The sequence below is a fragment of the Haliaeetus albicilla genome, chromosome 4, assembly GCF_947461875.1.
Source record: "Haliaeetus albicilla chromosome 4, bHalAlb1.1, whole genome shotgun sequence".
NCBI lineage: Eukaryota > Metazoa > Chordata > Aves > Accipitriformes > Accipitridae > Haliaeetus > Haliaeetus albicilla.
Window position 1 is genome coordinate 50,912,727 of NC_091486.1, and position 14,665 is coordinate 50,927,391.

The 14,665-nt window shown below is 43.4% G+C and overlaps 1 protein-coding gene across 1 annotated transcript in view; it reads right to left on the reverse strand.

Annotated features, from left to right (window-relative positions):
• Positions 1–14,665, reverse strand: part of RNF223 (ring finger protein 223) — a 26,910-nt gene that overhangs the window by 2,349 nt on the left and 9,896 nt on the right.

Genomic DNA, 14,665 nt, shown 5'->3' on the forward strand with positions numbered 1-14,665 from the left:
CTAATATGCCAGTTCTAGCAAATTGGTTTACAACTTTGACTCCAGCCTTTTCAGCAACCTGAATGTTACCTTGAATTCCTGTTATCCTAAGCTAGACATGCAGCTTCGCATACGTTCTGATATTCAGATATATGACTTTTCAGCTATTGAGCACTTTTACCCGAAAGCAAGCGTTTAGCTGGAGGAACTTCCCAGCGACAGCCCTGATGCTGTATGCCTGGGGAACATTTTTTTAGGATGTGTCACCGAACTAGCTAGGCTTGATTCTTTGTGTTGGGAGATTTACCGATGACAAGCCAGAAATGTTCAGATTGCTGCTGTAATTATAGGTCTGCAGTCAGGCCGGCAATGGCTCACCAGCATGGGCTAGAGACTCCACATCTCAGCATAAAAGGCTAACTTAAGGTATCGGAAGGACCCTGTATACCTCACATGGCACAAAAAAGTCTCCATTATTTAAGAATGAAGTATTCTCCCCTCTCCCATCACAGCTAGCACTGCCAGAGCTGAAACCAACTTTAAGAACCTTCCTTATTGTCTTCTCTTATTTTAAATGAAGAAATTTTTGTGGAGCCTCTCCTCAAGTTAAATTTTCAGTCACAGACTATCTGCGCTTTTCAGCAAGTTGTAATTTATTTAAATGTATTTTTTTCTCTGGCTACAGATCACCATGCGCGTTTTAGCACAATCTGCCAGATGCTGATGAATTACAAATCCAAGCCCAAGTTGGCACAGCGATGAGGGAAACCTCTGGGGTTTGGGTTGGGGTTTGGTTTTTTTGGTTTGTTTTTTTTTTTTTTGCTAAACCTTCTGTTTTGCAGAACTCCATCCCCTACGCCCAGTTCTTTGCAGTCCCTCAGCTTGGTGTGTTTGTCAGAAATTGAGCGGCAAAACCAGTGGCAGAAGGTAACCTCAGAAAGAGCGAGATTTTTCTTATGCAAACTGTAATTTCATAACCTATGTGAAAAAGCTGTTCTGTTGGGTTTTTACTAGTTTGTAAGATGACAGCCGTAGTAACAGCAGTATCTTGACAGTAAACTTGAGGAAGTTTACTCACAACAGTTGCTTTTAAATGAAGATACAAGCTTTTGCCCACATTTTCCCTTTGCTAATGATTGTGACATTATAGATAATTAGCGTTTTAATAAATTTAGAGTCTACTTATCAACATTTTGGTCTTATGTGACACCTTGATCACACATGATGCAGGCAGTTGACTTTTAAACAGGGAAGATATGAAAAGCAGGGCACAGAGCCGAGGCATGGGAAAGACAGTTCTAATTTGTACTCTGCCACACTGGACAGGTCAGCCTCTGCCCGCTTCTTGAGCCTTTTGTTGTGTTGCCATACTGCTGATGCTCAGAAAGTTAAATCGGGTTTGGGCAGCAGCTAATGCAAGGACCACGATTTCTCCTGGGCGCAACTGCTGTACTACTAAATAAGAGCCAGTTACTAAAGCTGGAGAGTCCCAGTGAAGACATGCAGCATGGAATCTCAATAGAATTCACTAGGGTTTGGGGGTTTTGTTTGGTTTTCTGTTGGGTTTTGTTTTGGGTTTTTTTGCACTACACAATCACGTGATATTTTTTTTTTTCCCTAAACAAGACAATATCTTCAATTGTTCAGACCTCCAAGGTCGCACTGCATTTCCTCAGACCCTGCAACTATTTATCTCACTTTCCCAGCTATTTACCAGGGCTTTCCAGAAACTTTGGCAACATCACTAAATAACTAAACCATCCAGAAGAGACACATAAACTCAGATTTAAAGCTAAGTAGTTAAGTACTTTTTACTTCCCACCAAGCTCTAGAAAACTTCCTTCCACACCGTAAAACCAGACAACAGAGAACACGCAGTTAAGATAGTGGCCAACGCTGTTCTGTAGTATGATTCCCTAATGGTATCTTTAACTCAGAGCAACTGAATACACAGCAAGTTGAGAGGTGTACGGCAGGTTAAAGTCTATAAATACCTGTTCAGAGTGATGTTTAGAAGGAGAAAAGCATGTTCTGGGCTCTTGATTTCTACCCCTGAAGAGTCTTCTCTCCAGAGGATAGTCCTAGGCTCAGGGTCTTTTGTATTTATAAGCCGCCTTCTGGTATCCGAACTCCCCGGTAGTTTCCCGAGTTGCTTCCAAGCACGGTAGGTCTGGCGAGACAAGTAACCTCTAACAGCTCCCTGTGTACGAGTGGCCCTGCCGCTGTAATTCAAGTATCTTTTATACCTTCCTGTCTAGAGGTGACTTACCTGCTCCACCTGCCTTTCCCCATCACCACTGAATCACTCCGTTGGCTGCAGGCGCGCTCCCGCTCCAGCCGGTTTCTATGACAAACAGGGCAGGCTGGAATTCTCCTGATAAGGGGCAGCGCTGCCGAGGACACCCGCCTGTGTCTGCCCCCGGGAAGCAATGTGGGAAATGGTTATTTCTTCATCTTTCCCGGACTGGGGAAGGCTGCCTGCTTCCTGGTGAATTCTCACAGGTCTTTGACTAGCTTTGAGGGTTTTTTTTTTAACTGCTCGTCATAAGTGGGTTCGGTTTGTGCAGGTGTACTGGCCATGTTTTCACAGGGCAGCAAATCTCCCGAAAGAAAATTTCAGGATACCTGAAAAAGGCTGTTATTGTTCTCTTGTTTCTTCGTGAAGGACAAGGAATTTGGAAGTGCCTTAGATTAACAGCAGAAGCAAGATTCTGACAGTCAAATTTCTTGTGATTTGGTGAGAAAAAAATTGTTGCAATAGAAAAATCCAGCATAAGTTTGAAAGCCTGCGAGCTGTTTATAAATGAGTTGAACCACTCTATACAGTCATATGTCTGCCTCAAGCTCCTATACAATCGTTCAAAATAATACTGTATGGATTGTCACAGAGAAGGAATTCTTTGCAACTTTTGGTAGTAATTGACACAGAGAAATATTATTTGACCTGCAAACTTTTTGTGGTTCAAAGGACAGCAATCCATGATCCGGAAAGAAGAACCAACAAATTTACACTCGTGCAAATGAGGAAACAAGTGTGTGTTTGTGTGTGGTGGAAGTAACAGACAAACATTCAACTTTTAGTCTAGTTCTTATTTGTTGCAAATACTACTTTTTTTTGTTCAATTTCTCAAAAAAAACCCCAACACAAGATGGTCTGTGGATTTTTTCAGGATGGTATCAGGAAGTGTCTTCCTAAAAAATGGTTGAGAAATTTCACTCTCAAAATGTATGGAAGCATATTCATCTCTTGGGACAGAGAAGTGTGTAAATCCCACAGACTTTAGTGGCAGTCAGATACAACTCGCTTTGGCTTCCACATGCCTCTACTTCAGGTCACACTGTTCAGTTCTAGTGAGCTGAAATCCAAAAGGAGGCTTTTAAGAATAAAAGAGAAGCATGCTGAAATTACCGACGTTTTAAATCAGTTTTAGGATTAAAACTAAGGTTACCTGATCCTTCCACAGCTGGAAAGATCTGGTCTAGAGCATTGTTCGTCCGGTGGATTTACGATGAGCTCCACAGGTGACTCTAGTAGACAAACACCTCAATGGAGAATGAAGGTTAAGACTAAACTGTCCCAGATCAGCATGTCAATGGTATAGCTCCCTCAGTGGAGTGCGCGTGTGCCGTAGGAATGACAATCCATACGCTAGACTGAGCACGCAATACGAGGGCAGAGTACTCCCCCATCTATTTATGTCGCTGCTCAGGGATGAGTGAGGCTGGAAGCAAACACTGTCTACAGCTGACAAAGCAGGATGTTTGATGAATGGATGTAAATCAGATTTTTAAAAGTCTTGCTCACTTAGTCACTTGCATAAGCACTTGGGTAAATTGGGCCGAAAATTAACGACGCTTCAATAACAGACCGGGGTACGTTACGCTGGGTAACACACTGAGGTCTAGCTGAGACCCCCTCCCCTGGTAGTCAGTGGAGCAACACTGATTCACTTTTTGATCATGCTCTAAAGAAAGACATTTTAAGCCCTTTACCTACTGACAAGACCAGGATTGCTGAACTGCCGTGTGAGCGGACTGCTGCCGTTTCCACGTTTCTGAGGCTGGTTTCCCATCAGCTGCAATGGGACTGCTGCGTGGAATGGGTCAAGTCCAACCCAGAAGCTGAGAGCCTGGGGCAAACTGGGCTGCCCCGTGCATGCCCGCACACTCCTCCCTCTGCAAGGATACACTGGGCGTGCAAGGCACCGAGCCTGCCGAGACCTGGCACCGTACTGGGATGACGATCGGGGCTTGGCTTCCAAAAGTGAGTGGGAGGCTTGCTGTTATTTTTATCTTCTGCTCGGAGGAATAGACTGAGCATGTCAGGAGCTGCAGCTGGTCCTGGGTGGATCCCAGAGGGTTGGGAGCAATCAGTTGTGGGAGCACCTACTTTCGTGTTTGCACTTAAAGGAACAGTGGTACTAAGTAGAAACAGTTACTTTATTAATACTGTTATTTCCTTGAACTTGCGTTACACACGCGTGCTTCAGATGCTTCTCAAAGGTATTCTCTGCGTACAGGTGTAGGGGTATGCAAACAGCAGTCTGAAAATACTTGTTCTAAATTGATTTTGGCTAAGCCAGGCAGGAACGAAGATGATGTGACTCGAACGCTGGCATGAGATACATATCTCTGTGATATACAGTCGCCTTGAGCAAAACACTTAATTTCCATGGACTTCTGTGGCTCATTTCCTAAATAAATAAATAGATAAATGAAATAAAATTAAGAAAAGGAATTATAAGCCTTCCTTTTTCTGGACTGTGTATTTAGTTGGGGAGCTTGGGAAGGATGTGTGTTGCCTACTACATAGGGCTGATCACAGCGGCTCCAGCTGGAGACCTAACTTAGGATCCCACCTACAGTGAATAACTGTGCTTGAAACATTGAAGCTTTCACTTGTCAGACCCTTCCCACCATTACCTCTCTTTATTTTACCAGCATCAGTAAGCATTGCCATCTCATCCGGCACTGGGGGGGTGAAGCGATGAGATCTTCTAAAGGATATGTATTCTTTTCAGGGGGATTTAGGAAGGGTTGTAATGAAAAAGAGTATTTCTAACAGCAACTACCAACCGGTTGAGGAAATGACCAGTTAAAAACTTGCAAGCCAGGTTCCTTATTGTGAAAAGAAGCAAAGTATACTGCACAGTAATAAAAACAGACTGCTGATTACAGCTTTAGGCTGTTTCCTTGTCTTGTCTTTATCTCCACTACTGCCCAAGTATATAACTCTTTTCATTCTCTCTGTAGTTCATCTCAGTAGCTAAACTAAAGCCACCAAATAAAGATGGCTGGGAAAAAAAGAAAAAAAGAAAGAAAGAAAAAAAACCCCAACAATACACCAAGCAATGAGCAACAAGCTTCCTCTGATCTCTTTCTCCCTTCATCCAAGCCTAACTACTTTCTTATTATTATGTACCCATTGGCACATCTGGGGGTGCTACCTTTTTGTTTGTGTTTTGGGTATTGTTTACAGCTCTGATTTGTTGAGCTGCATCCTAAGGTGATATATAAAGCCTGGCAGGGTTTTAGAAGGCCTTTCATGCTGGGAGAAACCCAAGGAAGGAGTTGCTGCAGAAGCACAAAAGCATCAAGAGCCAAACTGCTTTGGACTCAGCCTTTGCAGGACAAAACTCCAATGTGTGTCATGTTATTCCTGCCCACAAAAGACATGCCTGCTAGGTTCACGGAGCTGCACCTTGCTTTCAAGGGAAAAAATAAGGGTATGGTTTAGGACAGATGTGCTAGTTTTAACTGGGTGAAAACAAGCCTGAGTCAAACACCCTTGTGAAACATGGAATAGAAGTCTCTGCAGCTTTAAGCGCTTTACAGCGGGAGGATACTACTTAGACTATGTTTTCTATTAGCTTACATGCAGACAGCCCCCCAGCTTCTGTGACTTGTGGCACAGGCCCAGCTCAGCTCTCCACCTTACACTGTTATCATCTGTTAATCCGATGCAGAAGCAGCGAGACTCAGTACTGCCAGAGTTTTCCTGGCAAACGATTCTTTGGCCTCCAGCTAGCATCACTTTTTGATCCTGCAGTGTTCCTCAGAGTCAGAAGGCCTGATGCTTTATGCGATTAATGCTCCAAGGTGGTAAACAGCACCATTAAGCAATGTTTCCCATGCTAACTCACGGAGCTCTTTTATTTGTTTTCACGTGCAGCTAGCTGCCTGACCAGGTGTTCCCCATGAAGTCTTATCATTGTTGCAGTAGTTTGCACCTACGGCTAGACAGGGCTATTTAAATTCCAGAGTGTGTATTATGTACTGTCAGGAAAGAGCCTTGGTGAGTCATCAGGTAAGCTAGACGGGGAGCTCACTGTGGGATACTTTTAATGTAATTATATTTTATCCTTCTCTAACTGTTTCTATCAGACGATCTCAAGACACTTCACAGACATAGTGAACTGAGCCTTCGAATAACTATGTTTATTGAGGATGTTATCTTATTTTACAGCTGGGGAAGTTTCGTGGTGCATGGGAAGCCCAGACATGGTTAAGAAATGCTGCTGACCTCTGTGCAAGCAGCAATGCCTGGACAGGTTGTGCCCCTTAGCATGGCAGAGCAGGGGGCTAAAACTTTAAGCAGGTGGTGGAGTGGAAAACACCATCAGAGCTCTGCATTACCGATAAATATCCACTATCTGTAGCTTGATACAGATTCAGAGAAAAACTGCTCCTGTCAGACAGAGCCACAGATTGTGCCCCTCAGGTGACTCCCGTCCTCTTTAAGTGATGCCTGTCTTTACTGACTAGGCTAAGCCCAAGTCCTAGAACCATGTGCCTCTGTAGTTTAATCTCATTCAAACGCTGGATCCACCTGCCACCTAACTTGGCACTGTTCTTCATTTCCTGTAGTCACCAGGAAAGCACCATGATTAGATAATCGTTACAAGGTACAGATGCAACATAGCAATTTTCCTGATACTCTATAACACATGTGACTATTACTCTTCAGCGGCTGGAGGCTGTATGATTCAGCCACTCGCGGCTAGATTTTCAAATAGCAAGAATAGCACCCATTCCCTGGACATAAGGTCAGGTCTTTTTTTCTAGCTCATTATTTCTGAAGGAGTAAGTGACTGGGATCGATGGCTAAACTGTGGTCTATAAATCATTGGTGATCCATGATACCATGCCTAGGAGACTGTTGGCTTTCCAAATGTCTATGCTGCTTCTACAGTGGCTTGCAAGGAAAGTTTGATACCAACAATCATGAACAGTGGCTTAAAGGAAGAGTAAATCACACCAGAATTAAGGTCCTTGGAAGTATTCAGTGAGTGGGGCAGTTCCTTCACTTAAGCTGATACCCACAATGCAGCCAGTAAAAGCTGCGTGCCTAGTTGAAGTGTTGTTAGATATTCCCATGAACTGCAGCACCAGCTCCTTTCGATGCTGCAAGTGGCTCGACTGCAGCTGGAGTTGAGATGTAGTGCCTGTAAAGTGCACGGGAACCAAATTAATTACTCTCCTGAAACACAAACGGGATGCTCTTCCCATGGACCGGTAAGGTAGATGTTGTTGGTTTTGCCAGCCCTAGAAGAAGTTATCCAGAGGCGGCTGTGTTCATAGCATGTTGCTGCTGAAGGAGACGATCAGCAGGACTTGAGGAGATGGAGACAGAAGCAAGGTGAAGGGCAATCTTAACAAGCTCTCACCACCACGTTGTTAATTGCTCTCATGAGTGTCCCACAGAAGTCGTGTTCCGGCAGTGTTACTCACTTCCCATCCCGGTGTGGTGACATCATGAACTTGGGAAACGGCCTGTGATGTCAGAGCTGAGGAGGGGATGGCTGCAGGGACAGCTTGCTTCTCCTCTCCACTGACTTTTCCTTAGGCAAAGAGCCACATGCCCTCTGCTGGCTAAATTCTCCTTTTCCACTCGTGAACTGTGCTCAGCTCGACTTGCATCTGTACAGCATCTATCCAGCGGAATAGATGCCTCACCCCACAGCGGGGGTTGTCTGCACTCATCAGAGCACATCCAGGCAGAAAGGGGGTGTTGGGATGCTAATGCATCTGACCAGGGACGTTTTCTGGCACACTAGACCTGAATTCCAGCGTGTGGCTCCCCATCAGATGACTACAAAAAGGATCTGATGTCGGTGGTGATGAGGGACAAGGTTCTCTGTGTCATCTGCACAAAGCGCTCACACCCTGAGGGCTCTCTACCAACACTGACCTTTTCAGGTTATGAATAGTACGTTCTGAGTCAGTGCCTTGTGCTTTCTTCACCCTGCAGGAGTCCACCAACTCAAGAAGGATCAGATGATTGACACACCTTCTCAGCCATGTCTAAGGACAAGCATGACCCTAAGCTCTCTATTTCCCCGCCGTGGTCTCCCCATCCCCGAGGATGAACCAGAAGTCCCCCAGTTCTCTTATCCCCACAGATGTAATCCCACAGTCCCTACGCATGACCTGAGAAATCGGTAAAGACACTTTTCCATAAGGCTCAGCAAAGCAAGCAGACTGGTGGACATGGTAACCTCTGTAACTTACACCAGCACACCTTGGTGGCAGTGGCACTCTGGTTTTCCTGCTGAGCAAGCACAGGACTCCACCTACTGTCTCCTTCCCTTTCCCATCCCAGAAACTTAATCATCCCTGAGCCATATCATAGTCCTAAAACTTTGTAGTGGGCAAATGCTTCTTATCTTTTTCTTTTTTTTTTTTTCTTTTCTAAAGCCCCAGAGAGAAATTGTTCCTTCTTTGCCCTCAATCTACCCATCATATAAACGATGGATGTGATGAATAATCTTAGGACATGTCATTGTAGTTGTCCTTTTTAAATCCTGATCATTTTATATCCCTATTTTATATATGGTATCTATATTTGCTTTGCATTCCTTGAGTTTCTGAAGTATTGATAGAGTTGATCTTCTCCAGACAGTGACTGAATGCTTTTTCAAGTGTGACACTTCAGTTATGGCTGGTGCATAATAGGTTTAGTTCTTGGATATTCATTTGTGTTACTAACATATACAGTTAATCATTTAACTGCTTAGGGGAGTATAGGATACTATCCCAGATGTGCGACTGGCTGGAAGTACAGTAAGAAAATATCTTAGTGAGTTGTCCATGCTGAAGAGAGCAATTTATACTTCAGTCCTAAAGAATGTGGTGGGGCAAGAATGCAAAACATATCCTCATATGAATTTGTAAATAAATTAGTAGAAGCAGAGCTGTAAACTGAGTGCCAGTAAGATACAGCAAAGTGAAAAGCAGTTAGTGTTGGCATGAAGGTAAAACATCCTTCTAGTGCATCAGATAATTTATCACCATTACCCTTATATGGCAATATAAAAAGAGCATAAGGATGTTCTTTGTGCCTTCATAAAAGTTTAACCTATAACTTCATCCCTGGGTCTGGTTCTGTCCCCAAACACTTTCTGACATATGGATCTGAGCTGGAGAGACACTCTCATGTTCAGTGTTCCAGCAAGACACATCATTTCAGTTAATGATTCAAAGGGAAAGAGCAATCACGAGTGATGTCCTTTTAATATATTTCTACTACTTTCCATATACATATTTATTATGCTATTTTAGCAAAGTAGGACACTACAGCCCTTTGCAGCTCTCGCCTCAGGCTCCAAGTCACTTGGTGTTCACTCCAGGGACTGGTCGAGTCACAAAAGCTGGTGGTTTGTAAGCGTGTGACTAGAGAGAACAAAACTAGGGGATAGCTCACCAGATTCTCAGCAGATACGAGTGGGTTTTACACTGGGCCGCTCTGGAGTTCCCTGGTTTGCTCATAATCACTGAGGATCCAGGGTTCAGAGGAATAAGCAGACTGGCACTTGAGCAGCCTTGGTGTCTCCTTGGTGTCTCTCTTGCCTTCAGTTGCACAGGTAAATGCTGCTTTTATTCTGGTTACATCATGCTGCTATGGTCTTTATACACCGCGTGCTCTAAATTATACGCCCTGTATCCTTTGCTCAGCGCTTTGCACAACACGGAGCGCTGGTGCCTTTCAGTTCTAGCAAAATAACAATATTGCAGTGTAATTACCGGACAGGAACTCTGTCCAGACACAGGCTGTCTGTCCCAGCATAGCGGAAGCAGGAACTCGGAAGAGGGTTGTGGGATTTGGCCCTCTGCAAATAATGGAAAGCCAGAACCCCTTACGCATGTGATAAAAAACAGAGGAACATTACAATATTTGTATTCACAGTGCAAACCATTTTCCATCTGTTAATACGACACTAACTCTAGTTTACATAGAAATGCAAATGTTTGTGGGTTTTTTTTTACACTCGCTTCCTTCAAGCCTAATCCTATGCTAAACAACGACTGCTTCCAGTGAGTTCAGTGGAAAATGAGGATGCTCAGCAGCTTCTGGGAACAGACCTTTGGCTCTCAAACTCGGCATCATGCCATGCCACTCATTCTGAGTAAAAAAACCTACGCTCCAGCAGAAGAAGGAAATCTTTTAAAGTTGAAATATAATTGCTGCATATTCTCCATAGTTAGCAGGATGAAAGATTAAGTTCTAGATCACGGATCTGAGGTAGCAAACCCCCAGAGACCTGATTCTGAATTCAGTTTTCAAGGATGTCATATGGATTTAAGATGCCTCAAGGTACTACATGAACCGCATGCCTTAGAGATGCCTCCTACCACTACTCCATCTCTGTGAAATGCATCAGTGAAGGTCATTCAGCTCTCTTGCTTAGCTGTGGACCTTTTGTGAAAGGGAAATATCAGAACAGATATGCTGATTGAACCTATGCCAGGGAAGGACTGGCCTCCAGCCTTCCCACAATTAGTTTGTGTTGCAGGCTTCCCATCCCTTTGTCTGGACCTTCTCCCAGGTTTAGAATTATCCAGGCAACAGCCCCCTGGCAGGTCAACACCTGGATTTAGTTAGTCCTCAAGTAAATAGTTCTCGCTGATCAGAAAGTGAAGTGAGAGAAGAGCTCCTCTGGAGGGACTTTGATGTATTTTTAATGTACCTAATGCAGACAGTGAGTGTTTTAGCAATGGATATGATATTAACAGCTAAACTAATTGTGTACCAATTTGCTTTTCCTAAGTGCAATCTTAAATGTTTGTACAATCAGTGTGGAATAAATTATTAAGTTTCTCTAATCCTTCTTGCCATTCTTGCTAATGATCAATATTTATGATACAAAATGATTTTTTTGAAGAGCATCAAGCTTCCCTGGGTCTCCTGAGTGCCTGCCTTTTCCACATCTTGTGCTTCCTGACCTGTGAACAGCCTAAGTTAGGCTTAACACAGCTTTCACTAGGGAAAATAAATATTGGCTGTGATGCAGGTGTCAGGAGGGGACAGGTCTCTGTTATAAAAGAGCCTTTGATCAAAACTGACATCAGGGAGACAGAGATGAGGAAAAAACCTAGGAAGGTCTCAGTGAACTGTGACAATGGTGACAAAAAACGGAGAAGAAAACAGATAAAGCATATGTCTTCTGCTTTGCAGCTTTTCAGATGCGCTACAAATTCATCAGTTCTGTAATTCTTCAGTTCTGTGGCATAACAAATGTGTCTCAGTCTTCCATGCCATGTGTAAAACAGTTTTCGGAAGCGTGGCTCCAGTGCTAAAGGGGTTGGTTCATGGCTCCAGCGCTGGTCCGGTAATGGACATACTGGCCAGGCTAAATGATTGATTTATTAGCACTGTCATGTCTGTCATGTACCCCTTCACATAGCTAAGGAGACGCAAAAAATTAAAAAGCTCTAGAACCAGTTGCTGTTCTTTTTCTTCCCTGACCTGGAAATGACTGGGATAATATTCAATGGCAACTGTTTGAGTTGCAATTTAGATTAGAGCTAATATTTCGAATTAATACCCAAATGCAAACCGGTCCATCAATGACTATTGCTATTAACTTCATTGCACTCTCTTTACAGAAGGAAAGTTAAATACTGACAGGTCTGGCATCTCAGAAGAGAAGTGAGAATCTTGGGGCTTCAGTTTTCAAACATAAGGAAGATTTGTCTTTCCCTTTCTTGCTTTTTTGCTGTTTCTCAATATAATTGAGAATTCTACACCAAAATATATCGTAACAATTTTTCGCTAGATACTTTCTGGTTTGTGCATCATTCGTATTTATTTTAAATGCTCTTGAGATAGTTCAAATGACATACAGCTGCCTTCCTCACCCAACAATGCCTACTCCTTTCATGTTTCAAATGCAGTGCAACCACAATGCTGAGTTGATGGCAGAATTATAGTCCTGGAAACAGACTGCGATGTCATAAAAATAAGATCTTGTTGCCTGATCAGTGGGATAGATGGTGCTGCACCACTTACAAACTGAGTCACTTTAGAAAAGACAGATGAAGCATTTACAGAAGAGACAGGTCATCTCCATGGTTTTTCTTTACACTATGGAACATCCTACTTAGTCTTATTATTAGCAACAAAGAGAGAGTGCAATAGTTTTTCTTTTTGTAACTGTGGTGCTCACAGGTGGTGAGCTGTAAGACGCACAGAAAGCCTTGGCTTGTCCCTGTGGTATTTACAGTGAAGGAGAAAGGAAAAGAAAAGCCGTTCAACGCATAAGCTGAGAGCTCAAACCCGACAGGCTCCAAGCACCTTTTGTTTAGGAAATTCCTTTTTGTACGAGGCACTTCAATTCAGAGATTTTGATCCCATGCTTACCTCCCCAAAGCACCTACTCCCAGGAAACAAAACCACAACTCGCTTCGTTCTGCTTTTTTGCTTATAACATGATGTGGCCGGTTGTAAGAGAGCTCTTTAAACCTACACCGTGTGCTGAGGCAGTTCAAACCACTACTGCCCTAAAGATGTCATTCTGAGCGTGGTAGCCTCCAGCACGTGGGAGATCGCAAGCGTCACATTCTAGTCTTGTACAGTACGGATTTTACAGCCATGAGTGGGCGTCTGGAAAATTGCTGGTTCCTCTGCTCATGTCCTGTGTCTGCAAGGATGCACGTTACATGCTGGCTTTCCAACCCTGGATAAACACGCACTGCCTCATCTCTCCTGTGCCCCCAGGTGATGGGGAAGGAATACCATGGTGGGAAAGGAGGAGCAGACTGGTTTAGGGATCCGGGTTCTCATGTTTTAGTGCACCGTGTAGGATTTGCAGCTGGCAAAAACTCCATAAGGTGCCAGTGCCTGCCAGCCCCCCGTGGAGCCCCTGTGGAGCTGTGGCCTTGGGTGCAGAAGAGCTTGTCAGAGCCATGATTAGAACATACCTTCCCCATCACTCATCCCACCCTCAGCTCTTGAGACAAAATGCTAAAAATTACACTAGGGAGAGCATTCGGTTTCGTTCTCCGCAGGGTTAAACACACGTTTTTCATAAACTGGCAGATGAATTCCTTCTTTTTTTTTTATTGCTTTACACTGATTTGCCATATTCTTATTTATGCTTTTTGCTGGGTCTAGTTACTTACTTTTCCTTGTAGAAGTTTTATCAACATTCAGATACTCATAGAACATCTTTTTTTGTTTATTCTACTTATTCATTTTTATTTACCGTGAACAAAGTAGTATTTAAATACTGCTGCATGTGGAGATGACATGTTGCTTCTGGGCCCAGAAAACTGGAGGTATGGAGTAAGAGATTTCATAGCTGTTAAATAAAAGAGAAGGGGGCAAAAAGAGAGAAATCATTGCTCTTCTGCTTAATATAAGGTAAGCATAGGGTTAAAAAAATTTCCTTCATGAACTGAAGACAGGACAGTGCTAATCAAGTGCTGGAAGATTAACTTGAAGGAAGTGACTTGTAATTATAATTTTGCTGTCCATTAATGTCTTACCTGACAGGCTGTGAACGGCAGGATGGAAGCTGGTGGTGAATTCTGTTTTATGGAAGCTATGTCACTCAGCAAAGTCTTATGGAAGATAGCACAAGGTTGTCATGACTGACTCTTCAAAGAGAATTTCCTTTCTGGTATGTGTATTGGGTAGCTAAACCTAGTGAACGGGTTATTTCCTCTAAGCCTCTCTTGCCATAAGCTGAAGCAATTCAAATCAAAATATAAGTTTTAAAGCTAGCAATGGATTTCTCCTGTTATTCAAGACAACAGCTAAAAGCTGAATTTGTGGCAGGGTCTAGGAATGCAAAAGTGAGCTTTTGGAGGAACAGGTAATAGCTTTTTCTAGACAAATTCTGTTAAGCTTTCAGCTGTGAGAATAGCTGAAAGAAAATTGCTGTGAGCTTTAAAGGAGGGATCCAGAGATATGGACCTGAGGCTGGGTGTCATGTGCTGCTGTTCTCAAAAACTATGGGAATTACTTACTTTCATAAAAGCAATAAAAAAAGCTGCCAGACTCCTTCCTCCTTCTGCAGCTACATGCATGCCTTTTGAAGTATGTTGTGAATTTCCTGGATATGAGGAAGATATTTACAAAGCATCAACTGCTTGCTCAGGAATGGAAAATGTAAGCCCCCGGGGACAGCTTAATAAATGGCAGAAACCTCATACTCCTTACTCCTGTGAGTGCGAGAGCCATCAAATTACCCAGCTTCAGTGGCTGCGACAGGAGCCTCCTGGCAGGAAATCCTGTTGCGCAAATCTGTTTCCTTGTTGCTTCCTGTGCTGCAATTTTTTTCAGAAACAATCCATCTTTTGAATGCTGTGAAGGACTGAGGGAACTGAGTTTTTGCTGTGTCTTGATTTATTCTTTGCTTGACTTTCCTCTCGGGTCCTTTTGAGAAATCCTAAAGCCAAGCTT